Source organism: Mastomys coucha, unplaced genomic scaffold (assembly GCF_008632895.1).
Source record: "Mastomys coucha isolate ucsf_1 unplaced genomic scaffold, UCSF_Mcou_1 pScaffold14, whole genome shotgun sequence".
Classification (NCBI taxonomy): Eukaryota; Metazoa; Chordata; class Mammalia; order Rodentia; family Muridae; genus Mastomys; species Mastomys coucha.
In genome coordinates this window covers 69969133-69984529 of record NW_022196896.1, presented here as the reverse complement: position 1 = coordinate 69984529, position 15397 = coordinate 69969133, and the positions used below count along the sequence as shown (strand labels likewise).

The 15397-nt window shown below is 40.0% G+C and overlaps 1 long non-coding RNA gene across 1 annotated transcript in view; it reads left to right on the top strand.

The window, feature by feature from the left end:
- The first annotated feature begins 1907 nt into the window (after positions 1 to 1907).
- Positions 1908 to 15397, top strand: part of LOC116089149 — a 31562-nt gene continuing 18072 nt past the window's right edge. Inside the window, exons 1-4 of the long non-coding RNA XR_004118188.1 lie at positions 1908 to 1946; positions 2264 to 2310; positions 5060 to 5176; positions 6031 to 6191. This is a non-coding gene — a long non-coding RNA (uncharacterized LOC116089149). The remainder of the gene's footprint in view (positions 1947 to 2263; positions 2311 to 5059; positions 5177 to 6030; positions 6192 to 15397) is intronic.

Genomic DNA, 15397 nt, shown 5'->3' with positions numbered 1-15397 from the left:
GTTATTCAACCTCATAAGCCAGATTCATCTCAAGGTGAGGCTGATAACAGTGCTTCTCCTCTGGCATGATTCTGAAAAAAAATTAGGGAAGTTCTACAAAGAGTGTTATGCAGGCTGCCTCTTACTGATCTTGGACAGAATGCTTTCATGAATATTAGTGTCTAATAGAGATTCATGTTTATTTTGTAGGTGCAAAAAGCAATGACAGAGGGAGCTCACTACATATTCAGATCTTCCGTTCTCTCTGCATCCCCAATTTATAAAATCCTGAATTACTTCATTAGTCCCTGGAGAGTTTCTCCTATTGCAGAAGTACCCCTGTGCTTTATATAAACTCACCAATACCTCTTCCAGCAAAAGAGCGCTTACTCTCAGACACAAACACTCTTTGTTGACCTTCCTCAATATCAGATGATTTGGGAGTTTGGAGAAAGCAAAGGCAACTTTGCAGACAAAGAGTTTGTATTGAAAGTGTAACTCTGCCAGGTGGTGGATATAGGGACCTTTCAGGTCACCACTCAATCATGATGGACTTTGGATCCTGCTTTCATTGTCCTTGGTAACCCTAGATGTGGAAGCCTTGCAATTTCTGTCTTATGGTTTACAATTGTGGCCGGGCGGTGGTGGTGCATGCCTTTAATCCCAGCACTTGGGAGGCAGAGGCAGGCAGATTTCTGAGTTCGAGACCACCCTGGTCTATAGAATGAGTTCCAAGATAGCCAGAGCTATACAGAGAAACCCTGTCTCGAAAAACCAAAAACCAAAAACCAAACCAAACCAAAACAAAAGGTTTACAACTGTGTATAAGAAACTGGAGATTCCAGTGCTTTGTAGAGGTCGTTAAGAGAAAACATCTTCTCCCTGGTCAGAAGAATGGAATTTACTTCTGGTCCTGGATGGAATTGTAAAGATTATAAAATTACATGTTACCATCTTCATCCATGAGACTTAATCCAGATGAGGAGACTAAATCCAGATGGATCTGTCAATCACTTGGCCAAGAGATCACATCATGGAAAATTTGGTTCACTTGAAATCAAGGTAAGGCAATGGGAGGAATAATTATCCCCTAGATTACACATCTTCCCAGAAGTCCCTCCCTTAATACAGCCACCTGTAGAGTTCGTATGGAGCATTCCTGAGCAGGCATGCTTTAGATACTGCCTCGAAAGCCTAACTGTGCTTTCTCTGACATTATGCGTATCCTCCCTCTTTCTTGGAAACCTGCCTTCCATTTATAATGCAGCTGCTTGCTGATCTCCTTGGCTGACATCCTGGCTTTCTAAGACCCTAACTCCAAAGACATGGCTCTCTTCTTCAACTCCTCCATCATCCCATTCCTGGCAGCTGTTAGGATTCACAGCTTCCCTGCCCAATTTCTTTCTCTTTCAGACACTAATACAACCGTCTTCTAGCTTTTCTTTCCAAGGTCATTTCTAATTTATTTTATTAATAGAACAAAGAACCTATCCTGGTTTGAATATGCTTAGCCCCAGGGAGTGGCACTGTTTGGAAGTGTGGCCTTGGAGTAGGTGTTGTTACTGTGGGCCTGGGCATTCAGACCCTCATTCTGGCTGCCTGGAAGTCAATCTTTCACAAGCAGCCTTCAGATCAAGATGTAGAACTCTCAGCTCCTTCTCCAGCACCATGCCTGCCTAGATACTGCCATGCTTCCTACCTTCATGATAATAGACTGAACCTCTGAACCTGTAAGCCAGCCCCAATTAAATGCTGTCCTTTATAAGACTTGCCTTCGTCATGGTGTCTGTTCACAGCACTAAAACCCTAACTAAAACAGAACCCAAAAGGAAGCCCAGTTTCTCTAGTAACAAAACTACCTTAACCCAGACATTGCCCCACCTTCACTGTGTGCTCACAATGACTTTACTAGAATGTTTACACCAGACTCACTGAACTGTGACTTATAGCCACTAAAGTTCACCACTGTAAGTGGGAAAACTAATGCGCTTTGAGAATATACAATTTATGGACTCTTTACCACCATCGAGATTCACAATATCCCCATTACCCAGAAACCTTCATTTAGGGTCTTTAGCCATCTGTCCTCCTCTTCTCCTACTCCTCGGTGACTCAGGCTAGATTTCTCCTTAGTACATGGGTTTTTTTTTCCCTTAGAGTTTCCTAAGAGGTTACATGGTATTTTGCACTTTGTTGTTGTTGTTGTTGTTGTTGTTGTTCGTTCAGCATTATGCTTTGGAGTTTTATCTATGTTGTTGAATACCAGTAATTTTTTTCCTTTCAGCTGTGGACTCCTACTCCATCCTATAGGACCTCCTGATTTGCCTTGAGGTAAAAGTTTGGGTTGTTTCAATGTTTTGTAATTAGAAGCAAACTGTATCCTTATAATGGGTGTTTGAATTGGGAGGAATAGTCAGGTAAAGAGTGTTGAGTCCTGTACCAGCTATACCTGTGCATTTTTAACGAGTTGTCTCCTTTCGAAGTGGTGAACCACTTTATATTGCCACCAGCAAGATCTGGATAAATAACATTTAAACAATGGAAAATTGAGATCACGTACCATTACTGACTAATGCTTCAAGTACCATGATGGAATAACAGGTCCTTTATAATATCAAATTAGCATTCATAAACAGCTTTGACCTAAGGCAGGTGGAGATAGTTGCTACAACAGAGATATGTGAGTCTTCCAGGGATTTTATGAGAAGAAATCAGGAATCACTTTAATTAGTTAAAGGCAAAACTAAAGAAAATAAATGCCTATGTTTGAGTCATGGCAAATCCACCGTGGCTTATGAACAGAATGAGAATAGGCTGGAAATAAAAATAGCCTGTTACAGAAGAGTTTCTCATGTGTGATGAGCAAAATTCATTGCAAGAGCTTACAAATATTCAGTTCCTAAATCCCAACACAGGGAATGGAACTGAGGACTTTGTCTGTTTAGCAAGCACATAGGTGAAGTTGATGTGTCGGGTCCACAGAGCCAACTCTCTGTGTAGGCACACTGGCAGAGATGATGTTTCTGCTCTGTAGAGTCAAAGCTCTGCAGTGAGTTTTCTTTCAAGAAAATGTTCAAATTTGTCCCCTTCTCTCTTCCTATTAAAGCCCACCATGGCTATGAGCTTTCCCCTGAGCTCTATCTACTGCAACCTGAATGACCAGGGCCCCATGTTTTTCTGTTTGGATACTTAGTGTTCCGACTCTAGGATTCTTAAATGACATTGGCATTTTGATTATCTACAACAACTCTGCTAGAAATCAGTCACCCAGTTCTGTGGGAATATGTGTGTTCATGCCACAGAGAAATCACTTGCCACATGGCAGCCTCTGCCTGGCTACTGCCTCAGACTCACAAGGGCACAGTCTTCTTCAAGTTGGGACTCCTGAAGCAAATCTAGGGGATGTCTTTGGCTCCGGAACCTAAACAAAGCCAAAGTGTTACAAAGGTAGGCATCTGTGGAAATTGTGACATTGAATTGTTTAAAACCTTGGGGTGCTATGTGATGAAATTTTGACATTGGCTTAGTACATCCAATAAAGAATGTGCTTTACCACAGGAAGGATCAACTTTACATTGTTGAGCTCATATAGTGGGTCAGAGGCTTATGTATTTGTTATCTCTGCTCTGAATCTTTTGAGGTAGCTGCTCTTCAAAGTTTGCTAATAGGGTAACTAACATTGGGAAGGAGGAGATCTTCCATTAGCTTAAGTAGTCTGAAATTGATGGACTCTACAGGATTTGCAAACAGGTCTCTTTGAAGCAAGGGGCAGGTTTTCTCAGCAAGCATCTCAGCCTCACTTGGCATTCTTTGTCTTCCTGTTCTAGCCTCCTGAGTGTATCGACCATTATATTTAGATAGAAAATGTTTTCTAACTCCTGCCTCTGAAATCAATGTTAGAATTAAGGAAAAATTGAGAAAGTGGTAGTGCTATGCAACATTCTCCTCCCAACTCCATCCCTACAACAAGCTTCTTGTAAAGTTCACATTTTGCTTTATCTTATTCCAATGACTAAAACTAGGAAAGAGATGCTGGGGACAGATGACTAAAGAAAGATCTTGGGCTGCCAAGATGTCTTGGCAGGTACAGGTCCTTGCCACCAAGCCTTAGGACCTGAGTTCAATGCCTGGAAACACATGTCGGAAGGAAGAACTGATACTTTCTAGTTTTCCTCTGACCTCCCTCCATGTGTGGACTCTGGTACCTACCTCCTGGTCACTCACGCACGCAAAGATGATAGAATTCAAATAATAATAGTTAATAAAATGAAGATTTTATTGAAGCAGCTTGGTCCCCTCCTTTGTATCATTCCTTGACCTATACTTAGGGAAGACTTTGTTATTTGATTTGTAGAATGTCCTTCAGTTTGGGTCATCCAGTGTATTTTTCCACTGGACAGATGCCACGCACCTTTGCCAGGAGTCATGTGGATCGCTTTGCTCTCCACAGGGTGCACCATATCCCAGGATCACAAGGTTGATTTTCAGGCTCTTGCTGAGACTGACTTTGCATACTTGACAAAGGCAAAGGATGTGTTGTCTCTCCAACTGGAATGCAGCACAGTTCTCTGTGTTGAAAAGAAAAATCCCAGGATGGATCTGAAGACTATGCAAATCCTGATTTTCCTTGGATAGAAGACTATGCAAATCCCGATTTTCCTCAACTGTGAAGCAATTTATAAAAATTGATCATTTGCCAGGCAACGAAGTACCAAAACTGTATGAATTAGAAGTTATAATTATCGTATTCTTTGAGAAAAAAACCCAATAATATAATCATAGTCACTTCACATTGAAATTTATAGAAATAACACTCTAATTATTGTAGGGCAAACAAGTAATCATCGTATAATTCCAGATTATTTTTAAAATAATAGGATTGCATATGATGCATCTCCAAAATTAATTATGGAAATTGCTAAACTTAGAGGGAAATTCACGTCTTTAAAATTCCATTAATTAATTCAGGGAAGATTATTTTTCTTTGCCTCCCTATTTTCATTTCTACATTAACAGTGACTAAAACACATGTGATCTCCGCTATATCGATAATTAAAAAAAATTAATCATTCATTCCAAGCTTCAGGAGGAACCATGAAGTCAATCAAGGAATAAAGGAAAAACCAAAGGAAATAGGAGAAGGTAGAAAACAGAGTGGTGTTGCTTGAGACCCCGACCAAGACCCTTATGGGCAGAGGTAAGGACTACATAGACTCCAAGAGTTAGGCAAGTGGCAAAAGGAGACTTGCTTAACGTATGGATTGGGCAAACCTTTATACCCTCCTCTTGGAGCTCATTGGCCCATGACCAATCACTCCATGTAGTTGTCACCTTCTGATTGGTTGTTCTGGTCATGCACTCTGTCATCATTTGTCTCTGGACATCAAGCAGGCTTTAGGGGTAAGCAGGTGCAGAAGCACATGTGTTGAGCCTCTACAAGCCTTTGGTCAGAGTTTGCTGACTCATTCCTCTCACAGAGCACCATGGAGTTGACAAGCAGTTGTGAACTTAAACTTCTGACCACTTGGAGATACAGAAATACAATATCCGTGTGAGCCAGAAAGTCTCTGACAACACCCAAATTCACACGCGCGATGGAGAAAAGGACAAGGGAGAAAAGTGCTACTTTAAGCACACAGGCCAGGCCCACGGATCTGGACTCTCACTTGGCCATTTTGAGTCACCTTGTGGGATTTTGCTTTCATCCAGGCACTGCCACATATGGATTAGGGTCATTTGCTTTCCTGGAACCTCTTAGGTCCGCAGGTATATGCTCCCTACTTTGATTCTTGACTACATGGACTCCTTGTCTGCAGCTCCTGATCATACACTGAAAAGTTAGAGGAAGGCACAATTCCTGTTTTAAAGAGTGGTTGGATTTTGTGTGTATAAGATGTTGGAGGCATCTTGCAGTAGTTCATTCTCTCTTTCTACCATGTGGGTCCTAGAGATGAAACTCAGGGAGCCAGACTTTGTACAAACATCACTATACACTGAAGCACCTCACCAGACCTTTAACGGACTTTTCTTATTCTTTTATTCCTATCACAGCGTGATTGATGGACTCTAAACTCAGTCCTGTCATCTCTGGATGCAGCCAGATCTGAAAAGGCTCCCTCCTTGCTGCTCAGTAATGACCACCTCCAATCCAGTCAGGGGCGCTGAAAGCAACATTTTCTAAAATTTTTTAGGACACAGGAGAATTGACAGCCGTAAGTAGAAGACGGAAAAGTGCTTTGAAATAGTTTTCTGCAGAAAATAGACGGGTAGACATGCCCCAGTGCAACTATGATAAAACCTGGGCATAAAGCAACAGGTGGGTGGCTCCCAGAGGTCCCAAAGCTAAGCCCAGAGGGTAAGAACTAACCGGCAGTACTGCTTAGATGGTAGCTGTCTGTCCTCATTTTCCTATTTTGTACATTTAAGTAGTTGAAAGAGAAAAGCCCAGTCTAAAGGCAACGTTTTCTTCTTTTTAAAAATATTGGTTTTATTGAAAATGAAATCGTCCTAAATGAGATTGGAATATCCACTGATGATAACTCTAAAACTGAGTCCTAGCTGGACAGTGGTGGCATACGCCTTTAATCCCAGCACTTGGGAGGGAGAGGCAGGTGGATTTCTGAGTTCGGGGACAGCCTGGTCTATAGAGTGAGTTCCAGGACAGCAAGGGCTACACAGAGAAACCCTGTCTTGAGAACCCCCCCCCCCAAAAAAAGGAACAATAAAACTGAGTCCTGTGTGTGGATTTGAGAAAACTGCAGGAATCAGAATAACCCCTGACAACACCAATAACCCCTGACTAGACCAATTTCTCAATGAAGGAAGCAGAATCTGGATTCATTGACGTTATTTCAATTAAATCTCAGACAATTGAAACATCAGGGTACTTTAAGTTCTTGTTACATTCTAGTAACTTTTTATTTACTTACTTATTTAAGTTTTAGATTCTTATCCAATTTTAATTAAAATAGAATTATATTGCTTCCCCCTTCTTTTTCCTACTTCCAGTCCTTTCTAGGTTACCCTCTGGACTCTTTTTTTTTTTTTTAATTTTTATTATTATTGATATATATATATATATTTGATTACATTTATATATATTTACAAATGTGACCAGATGAGTTGAATTTTGTTGTTTATATCATTGCAGGGATGATCACTTTATATTGGATATCCATGGAAAGGTTAATTCTCCCTCTCCCTACACCTATTATTTCTCTTTAGTTCTTTGTCTATGAGTTGGGCAAAATGGAAACTTTCTCATCCTGCCTTAACATATCTGTTGATTCTGCCATTGTTCTGGTCTTGATTGTGTGGCCATTTCTAGGAGAGACTATTTCTGGTTCTTAGCTTGGTGGTTTTAGGAAATGATCAGACCTTTAGAGGGTAGAGGTCAGGGATAGTTCTACTGGGATCCTGGTTTGATATCTAGAGAGGACTATTATGAAAAAGGAGGTGTGATGCCTCTCCCACCTATTGGTTTCTGCTTTTGGTGTGACTTTTCCCTCCTGCATGTGCTTTTTCCTTGAAGCCATTGGTTGTGATACATCAGCCAGAATCCTCATCAGAGTCAGCGCCGTATTGTTTGAATTTTGCTCTCTAAAGGTATGAGCTAAACAAATCTCTTTCCCTTATATATTACCAGCCTCAGATACCACAATGGAAAACAGACTAGAGCCAGTCTTCTCTAAAAGTTTTTTGGTGGTGGGAGAATTCAGACTTAATCTCACAGAAGCAAGTTAAAGATGTGAAATCATTTTTCAAATGATTTCAAGAGACACGTTAAATCCTGCTAAAGTAGATTCCAGTATTCTTATAAGGATTTCCTTTTTAATTCCTTCAATTACACCTTGAAGCCTTGCTAAAACTTATGGGCAAGCTCTTTCACCAACGACACAGGCTTTGCTGCACAAGATAGGGGCACTCAGGTTCTCTAGGTAAACACACAGCAATAATGTGACCATGATCTTCTCCAAATTTGTAAAAAGCATTAAATGCCCCCATCAACCACTGTCTAGTTGTGCAAATTCAATCACAGACACATTTCCAGAATAGTATAAAAACACTAATGAAAGCTCTTTCCGAAAAAATCTTAAGAAGGTATACATCTGTTATTCATTCAAAGTGGTCCTCTTTACCTTGGATGCAGTCCAGTAAGACCTCTATTTAGAATTGGTTTTAATGTCAACTTGCCACAAGTTAGAGTGAATAGGGGCCTCACTCAAAGAGGTTTTCTGATTGCCTTGATTTATGGAGGATGGTTCATCAGATTGTGAGTGGCACCTTCTAGCAATATCCCAGAAGTTAAGAGGAAGGAAGGACAGACGGGAAAGAGAAAGGGAGGAAGGGAAGAGGAAAGGAAGGAGGGAGAGGGAGAAATGAAGAGAGGAAGGGAAATACAGAGGGGGTAGAGAGGAAGGGAGGAAGGGAGGTAGGAAGAACATCTGACTTTTTATTCACTGGTTCCTTGCTGAGTTGACTAGCCCTGTGGCTAAAGCCCCTGTTGACGATGCCTTTCTTGGTAGCAGAACCAAGCCTTCTCCATGGACAAGGGTTCAGTTGATCTCCAGGGATCTTCTAGGATTCTGGTACCAGACTGAAACTCCTGAGGTACCCATTGTGTGAGTTGAGTAACTACTCCTTATTGACCACAGTGAGAGACAGCTATTGTGGGACTTCTCTGACTATTGAGGCCTTAAGGACCAAATAAGGGTCTCAGTTTCTCAGTTACGATTAAATTGTTATTACTAATTTAAAGCTAACTTAATAATTCACGTATTTTTTTGTTCTGTTCATCTATTGAACCCTGAGCAATACAATGTCTTATCCATGTCTTATGTCAGACCTGCCTGCAGGACTCTGGATATATACAAATACAAATAGATGATTTTTGAACCTTAAGGTACTCAACTTCTAAACAGGCCATGACCTCACAGGCAGCTGATAACACATGACCATATTCACTGTTTTGAGATGGAAGAGTGGTTAATGAACAAGCTGTGCTCTACAGCTGGAAGGGAAATTGCTCAGAACAAATGGGTCTATTGTTTAGAGTTCCCATGAAGTTATGTAGCTCTGCTCAATAATAAAGCATGGTAGATTTGCTTATAATTATTTTTTTCTGTTTTTTTTTTGTTTTTTTTTTTTTTTTTTTTTTTTTTACTCCATTCATGTCACATACTACCTTTGCTCAATAACAGCTACTCCAGATCTCAACTGTCCTTATTCCAACTGTGGCATGGATGTTTGGGACTATAAAATTCACCTGTTGAAACCTAACTCCTGAAATCATAATAGAAAGTGAGACCCTTGGGATGTAATGAGATCATGAGGATGGACAGTTAATGATGACATGTGTGCTTCTGTAAATGGCTCCTGATAGAAAGCTTCCGTGTTTCCCACCATAGTGAGGAGACAGATAGTCTTACAAAATACCACATCTGCGGGAATATTAAAAAATGAATCCACCCCGTAAACTTTCCTGCCAGGTCGCATTCTTGAGCCGGCATTGACCAGCATCACCACATCCCGGCGGGCTCTTATTATTCTCTCCCAGCTATTAAAAACATCTCGCTCACATGCAACTCTTTACACACCCCACAATCACTCATCTACATAGCGCCCAGGACCCGTTAAGTAAACCATGACTCTTAAGGCCTTAATATCCAATCAGATTTATATAATAAAATCACAATTTACAATATGCCAATACAATAATTTCAGAACCAAATAATAAATACAATATTCTAACCCAATTAATCTATTTTGTAAAAACCTTTGCCTGGTTGTATAGCCACGTGGGGTCTGACTTGTCCTCACTGTCTGCCTCCATGATGACGACCTCTATCCTGCTCCTGACTTTTCTCCTCCTCCAACTCTCGCTCTACCTCTCTATCCCTGTCCAATCACAGGCCTGTCACTGCCCTAATGTGATTGGACAGAGAAGATTCTACAGAAAATACCTTGATCATCCACTCACTGCTTCCAGAACTGTGAGACATGAATGCCTACTTACTGTCTATAAGCCATCTCACAGATTGAGACATTCAGTGATCTGGAATCCCACAGGAACAGGTCTGTGGCCTGGCCTGGTTCTATCATCTTAGGCTGAGTTCACAAAAACTCACTTGATCAGAATCTCCTTTACTTAGAGTCAAATCCCCCTAGCCTCCACATCCACTGAATGTCTGCATGATTTCAGATTTGTAAACCAAGAGATGGAAAAATGAAATGTTATCTCCTCTTCCAATTTTCTGGAGGAAAAAAAAATGCTTGCCTTTGTTCAGAGATGTCATTAAAATTATTCACCAACTCTTAGAGCCAGGCCACCAGCTGTTAGGAATGGTATCAGCCACTGAGCTCAAGCAGGGCCTCAGAGTGAGCAGGCTGGACTTGATTGTATGGGGCCAGAGGTAGGATTCTGGAGTCCTCGGAGACTTTGGAGACATGTTATTTCAAACCTGATCTTCCGAGTTTACTATTAGCATGACTGTAATGGTTTGAGCAAGCTGAGTATCAAAAAATGTCTTTGTGGTGAATAAATAAGTTGACATCTTTACTTGATTAGAGAGCACAGAGCAGACGATTGTGATTTCGATAATGGGAGTTTCAGGGGAGTTAGGAAGGGTAGGAGAGACATGGAGGCTGCCAGAGGAAGTGCTTCTCATCCAATGCCTATGTGTGCTTCTCTCTACTCTATCCCTCAATACAGCAACACTACAGAGAACACCATCATCAGCTTCATCCCTCTGGGGTGACTCTGACATTTTAGCCTTGTTTCATACTGTGTCTCAGTTTCTTAATGTACAGAGATATGTGGGTGTGCTCTCAGATTATTCTGTCAGAATCCATTTGTTTTGATCTGATATCACCTATTTATTTATTTAACCCAAGTACAGAACACAGAAGGTAAAGTAAAGCATCCACTTTCTGGATGCAGCAGATGCTTCCATATACATGTGGACGCTGCTCTACACAGTAATTACTTGGAACCTGGACAGAACCAGCCACACCTATCCTAAAGGCAAGTCAAGATGTGTTTGTTAATAGAATACTGTGAAATGGAGGTCTCTGTGGTAATATGGAGACAGTAAGGAGACATGATAGCCTTTTTTGGTTGTCTGAATGCAGGTCAGGAAAATGACCCTTCTCCACAATTTAGGGGAGTCGAGTTTGAGCTCACTGAGGTGCTTTCCTGATCGCCTGAAACTACTAGGGATGTAGTAACATGTTAGCAATTAACATAACTTTTCCTTCTGGGGATTTTTCTCAGTGTGTCCTGTACTTTTGACAGCCTATCTGTTGCTGATTTGGCAGTTTTGTATAAATATTTAAGAGATGGCCTTTTGGAGGCAGATGTCAAGAGACACTGTTCACCTAGGGGAAGTTTACTAAATGTCCATTTTGGAGATGTGGTTGTTTTATATCATTCCATTCCTTGGTTTGTTCGATCAGCACTAGAGTGGCTTAGCATAAATCAACCAGTCTAACCTGGATGGTTTTCTGTATGTTCTCAGCACACACTGTGCATCTGGGACCTCTGAGCAAATGAAACATGGAAGATAGAATAAACAGACAGGGTTATATTACAAGGCTTGCCATGGCATGGTTTTGTCTCCTGCAAAGTATTAAACAGAACTTTCAGTCACAATGAAAAAAAGATTAAAACACCTTTCCCTTTTGATTTGAGGAAACTATGATTTTTCCCCCTTTGTCTTGATGTAGACTTTTCATCTGTAGTGTTAGCTTGCCTCCAGCAAATCATGTCTATAGGATGTTTTCCAAACGGAACTATTCTGGAGGGATTATAAAATGTCTTCATCTGAACAGCACAGCTTAAGTGGATTGCTTGAAAAAATTCACACGGACCTAAAAGCAATAAAAATTCTCAAAACATATTAAGTAAAGGACACTTGGTGTGGTGGATGCAGAAATTAAAGAAACACTGTTCAACTAGATATTTTCTGACCAAGTGGAACTATGCTTATTAGGGGAAAAGCAAAATGCTAACAATGTCAGATAAATACACTGCACTCAGAAGGCTGGCCTGCATAGTTTTACATAACTTTTCAATTACACAATGAAATAATTCCTTTAATCAAATAAAAATCAGAGTTCCCATTACTTTATGATAAAGACAAAAACCTATAAAATTTAGTATTCTTTCTAGATGTTCCAATGTCATCAGCAATTATAATGTACTGCTTTATTTCTGTGAGTGTAAAGCATATTGGATTAGTTCCTTTTGCTGCCCATACATGCAAGGTCCCACTTTGTATTTTTTAAATACAAAATAAAAAGAAGCAAATGAACAACAACAACAACAACAACAACAGCAAAGCCACACAACAATGAACACTTCTTAGAGACTAAATATTTGGGAGGTAATCGTTCTCACTCCTATGAGCTGCTCTGCACTAAATTTTTATTTTAATATATGAGATTTGACATCTTTGGTATTGATATAGCACCATATTAGCCTTGGTTCACAATGAACTATTTTATGCACTTTTCATTCAATTCCATTGTTTAGGTTTAACCAGTAGTAGAAACTTCCATTGAGATGATCATTATATTATGGTCACCATAGGCAATTTCAAACAACTATGCTGATTAGTTTCATCAAATGTAGCACTGTGCAGTAACCTGTAATCCCTCATAAAAGAAAAACAATTTTCCCATGTAAGACCTGGCATGGGCTTAGAACACAGGAATGTGGGGCTGCTTCCCTTGAATGGTACATGGGATGCTCTTAACCACAAAGATTAAATCCAAGCATCTTCTGGCCACTGAAGGGGGTTGACTGTGATGATTTGTGCCCTGGGTGAACTGATTGTCTTTGAAATATGGAGAATAGGACTCTGATTGTCTTTGAAGTATTGAGAATAGGTCTCTACCTGAAAGGACAAGTTCAAATGAGCTGACACACTATCAATTTGAGAAAGTAAACTTAAGCAGGGAGTGTTGGCCAGCATATATGGAAGTTCTCCATGGAGAAACTTGTTCAAGATGAGAACAATTTCTATCTTCTGAAAACATTCCTCATTCCATTAAACCTGTACTTGTCTAGGTTAACATTTGATCCTCACTTTGAGGTTACCCTGCTAAGAAATGAGACCCTTTATACCAGTGGTTTTTCTAAGTGTACTAATTTTCTTTTTGATTTTTATAAACGTCAAACCCATGATGGTCCTATCTATTGTATCTTTAGCATCATATAGACAAAATCCTACTGGTGATCAGTCAGTATCTCCTAACATAGATCAGAGCTGTATCTTATATTGCCCAGAAACTCTACAAAGTTCCTTGTAGCAGAATTTCCCCTGTCCAATTGCAAAGACTTGGTGAGACAGGGAGCAACACAGGAGAAGGAGAAGGAGGAAGACAGAAGAAGAACAGGATGATTCAAATTCTTTGTGACTTTAAATAGCCACAGGTAGATATAATATCATATAGGGATAAAATAATTGGGATCACATGTCTAATCTAGGTAGGCAGCTTATATCATTATCAGTTGGCTCTGAAATTATTGTGCGGACATATTGTGAATTGAGAATTTATTGATATATAAATCTGACTGATTAATTATAAGCTTCTAGAGTTTTGATTTACTGGGTTACTAGAATTTGAGACCACCAACCACAGGAGGTGGATGGATGTCTGAGAAGGTATAGGCTCTGACGTAGGCAAACCAGGGCAGAGAAGACTGTCAACTGGGGCCAAGAGGTGGTGAGACCACCTGGCAGAGAGTAGCTGGGTATATCATGGGAACTTGGTGTCCGATTTTTAATATTTCCCCCAACTGTTCCTCAATTGCATCTCTTTTTAAAGTTTTATTCAGAGAAATTTTCTACCACCCTGAGGGGTTAGTTAGTCCACTGTGAATGTTTCTGCTTCATGTTATTGGGTAGAAACACTTGTGGTCAAGTTTTAGTTGTCCTTTACTACTAATGTCTGGATGCAGCCCCTAGGATTCTTTAAGTCAGGAGGAAAACAGCCATTAAGGATGTTTCTCCTTCCATGCTTTGTTGAAGGTATTGAGGTTCATGATGTGTGGCTCTCTGTTTATCAGTTTTCCATTTTTGTAATAAATGTCTCAAACCAACATCACATAGGGGAGGTTTACTTAAACTCACAGTTTTTGGAGGGGTCAGTCCATGATCAGGAAACCTGTTGCTTTTGGCTCTGTAGTAGGGGACAACATTATGACAAGAGTGCATGCAGAGAGCAACAATTCTCATCTTAAAGTGGTTAGGAAGTATAAGACAGAAAAAATAAACTGGAATGCTTCCACTATAGACTGCCAATAGGTCTCAGCTTTTAAGGCTCTGCCAATATTGGAAGCTTGGGGCCATGTCTTAAAGACATGTGGATTTGGAGAACATCGTAGATCCAAACAGTAGTAATAGACATTCTGGCAGGCACCATATTTACATTCAACAATCGGACTTTGGGATGAACTGCAACTTTCCATGGTAGCAGAACAAATGGTCTCTATTCATAGAACGTAAACACTTTGGATATCAACTATATGTTTATTTATGCATTGTCCTCATGAGTTCGTGAATATCGTGAGGACAAAGAATGTGTCTGCATTTTTCATGGGAATTCTGAGTGCCGAGTGCAGTATGTGGTAAAGATGTAGTGGTTAATTTTTATTAAGTTTAAGAATGAAAGCTAGATATAGTGATCAACTTATGTTAATCTAACTACAGAGAGGCAGAGGCAGGAGATGCTTGCATTCAATGTTCAGCTTGGGTAATAACTGAGACTTTGTCTCAAAATAAAAATAAAAGGGTTTAGCTGTGTCTAATTACTTTTCTATTGTTATGGGAAAACACTATGACCAAAGTAACTTATACAAAGAGTGTTAAATTTGGCTCACAGTTCCAGAGGATTAGAATTATTTATATAAGAGCAAAGGCATGGTGGCAGAAAAAGCTGAGAGCTCATGTCTCTAATTAGAATTACAAACCATGATTAAACTCCTGATTAAAGCAGGAGGCTGTGAACACGTTGGGAACAGCATAGGTCTTTTGAAATCTCCACGTCTACCCCCATTAACATGCCTACTCCAACAAGGTCACACCTTCTAATCCTTCCCAAACAGTTCCACCAACTGAGGACCATGTATTCAAACATATGAACCTGTAGAGTTCATTTTCCTTAAAAAGGCCATAGGATGGAACTGTGCGTGTGAGTGCTTTCCTAACATATGCAAAGGTCTCCTGGATTCAGTCTTCAGAAAACAAAAACAAAAAGTGCAAAACCAAAAACCAAAAACCAAGAACCAAAAACCAAAAAACAAAGAACAACCAAACCCTCCAATAGGCAAAACTGACACATAGTAAGTGGTTTATGTATTGTTATAGTAGGTTTTTTTTATGCTATGCTATGCCTTTTATCCTTCATTTAATCA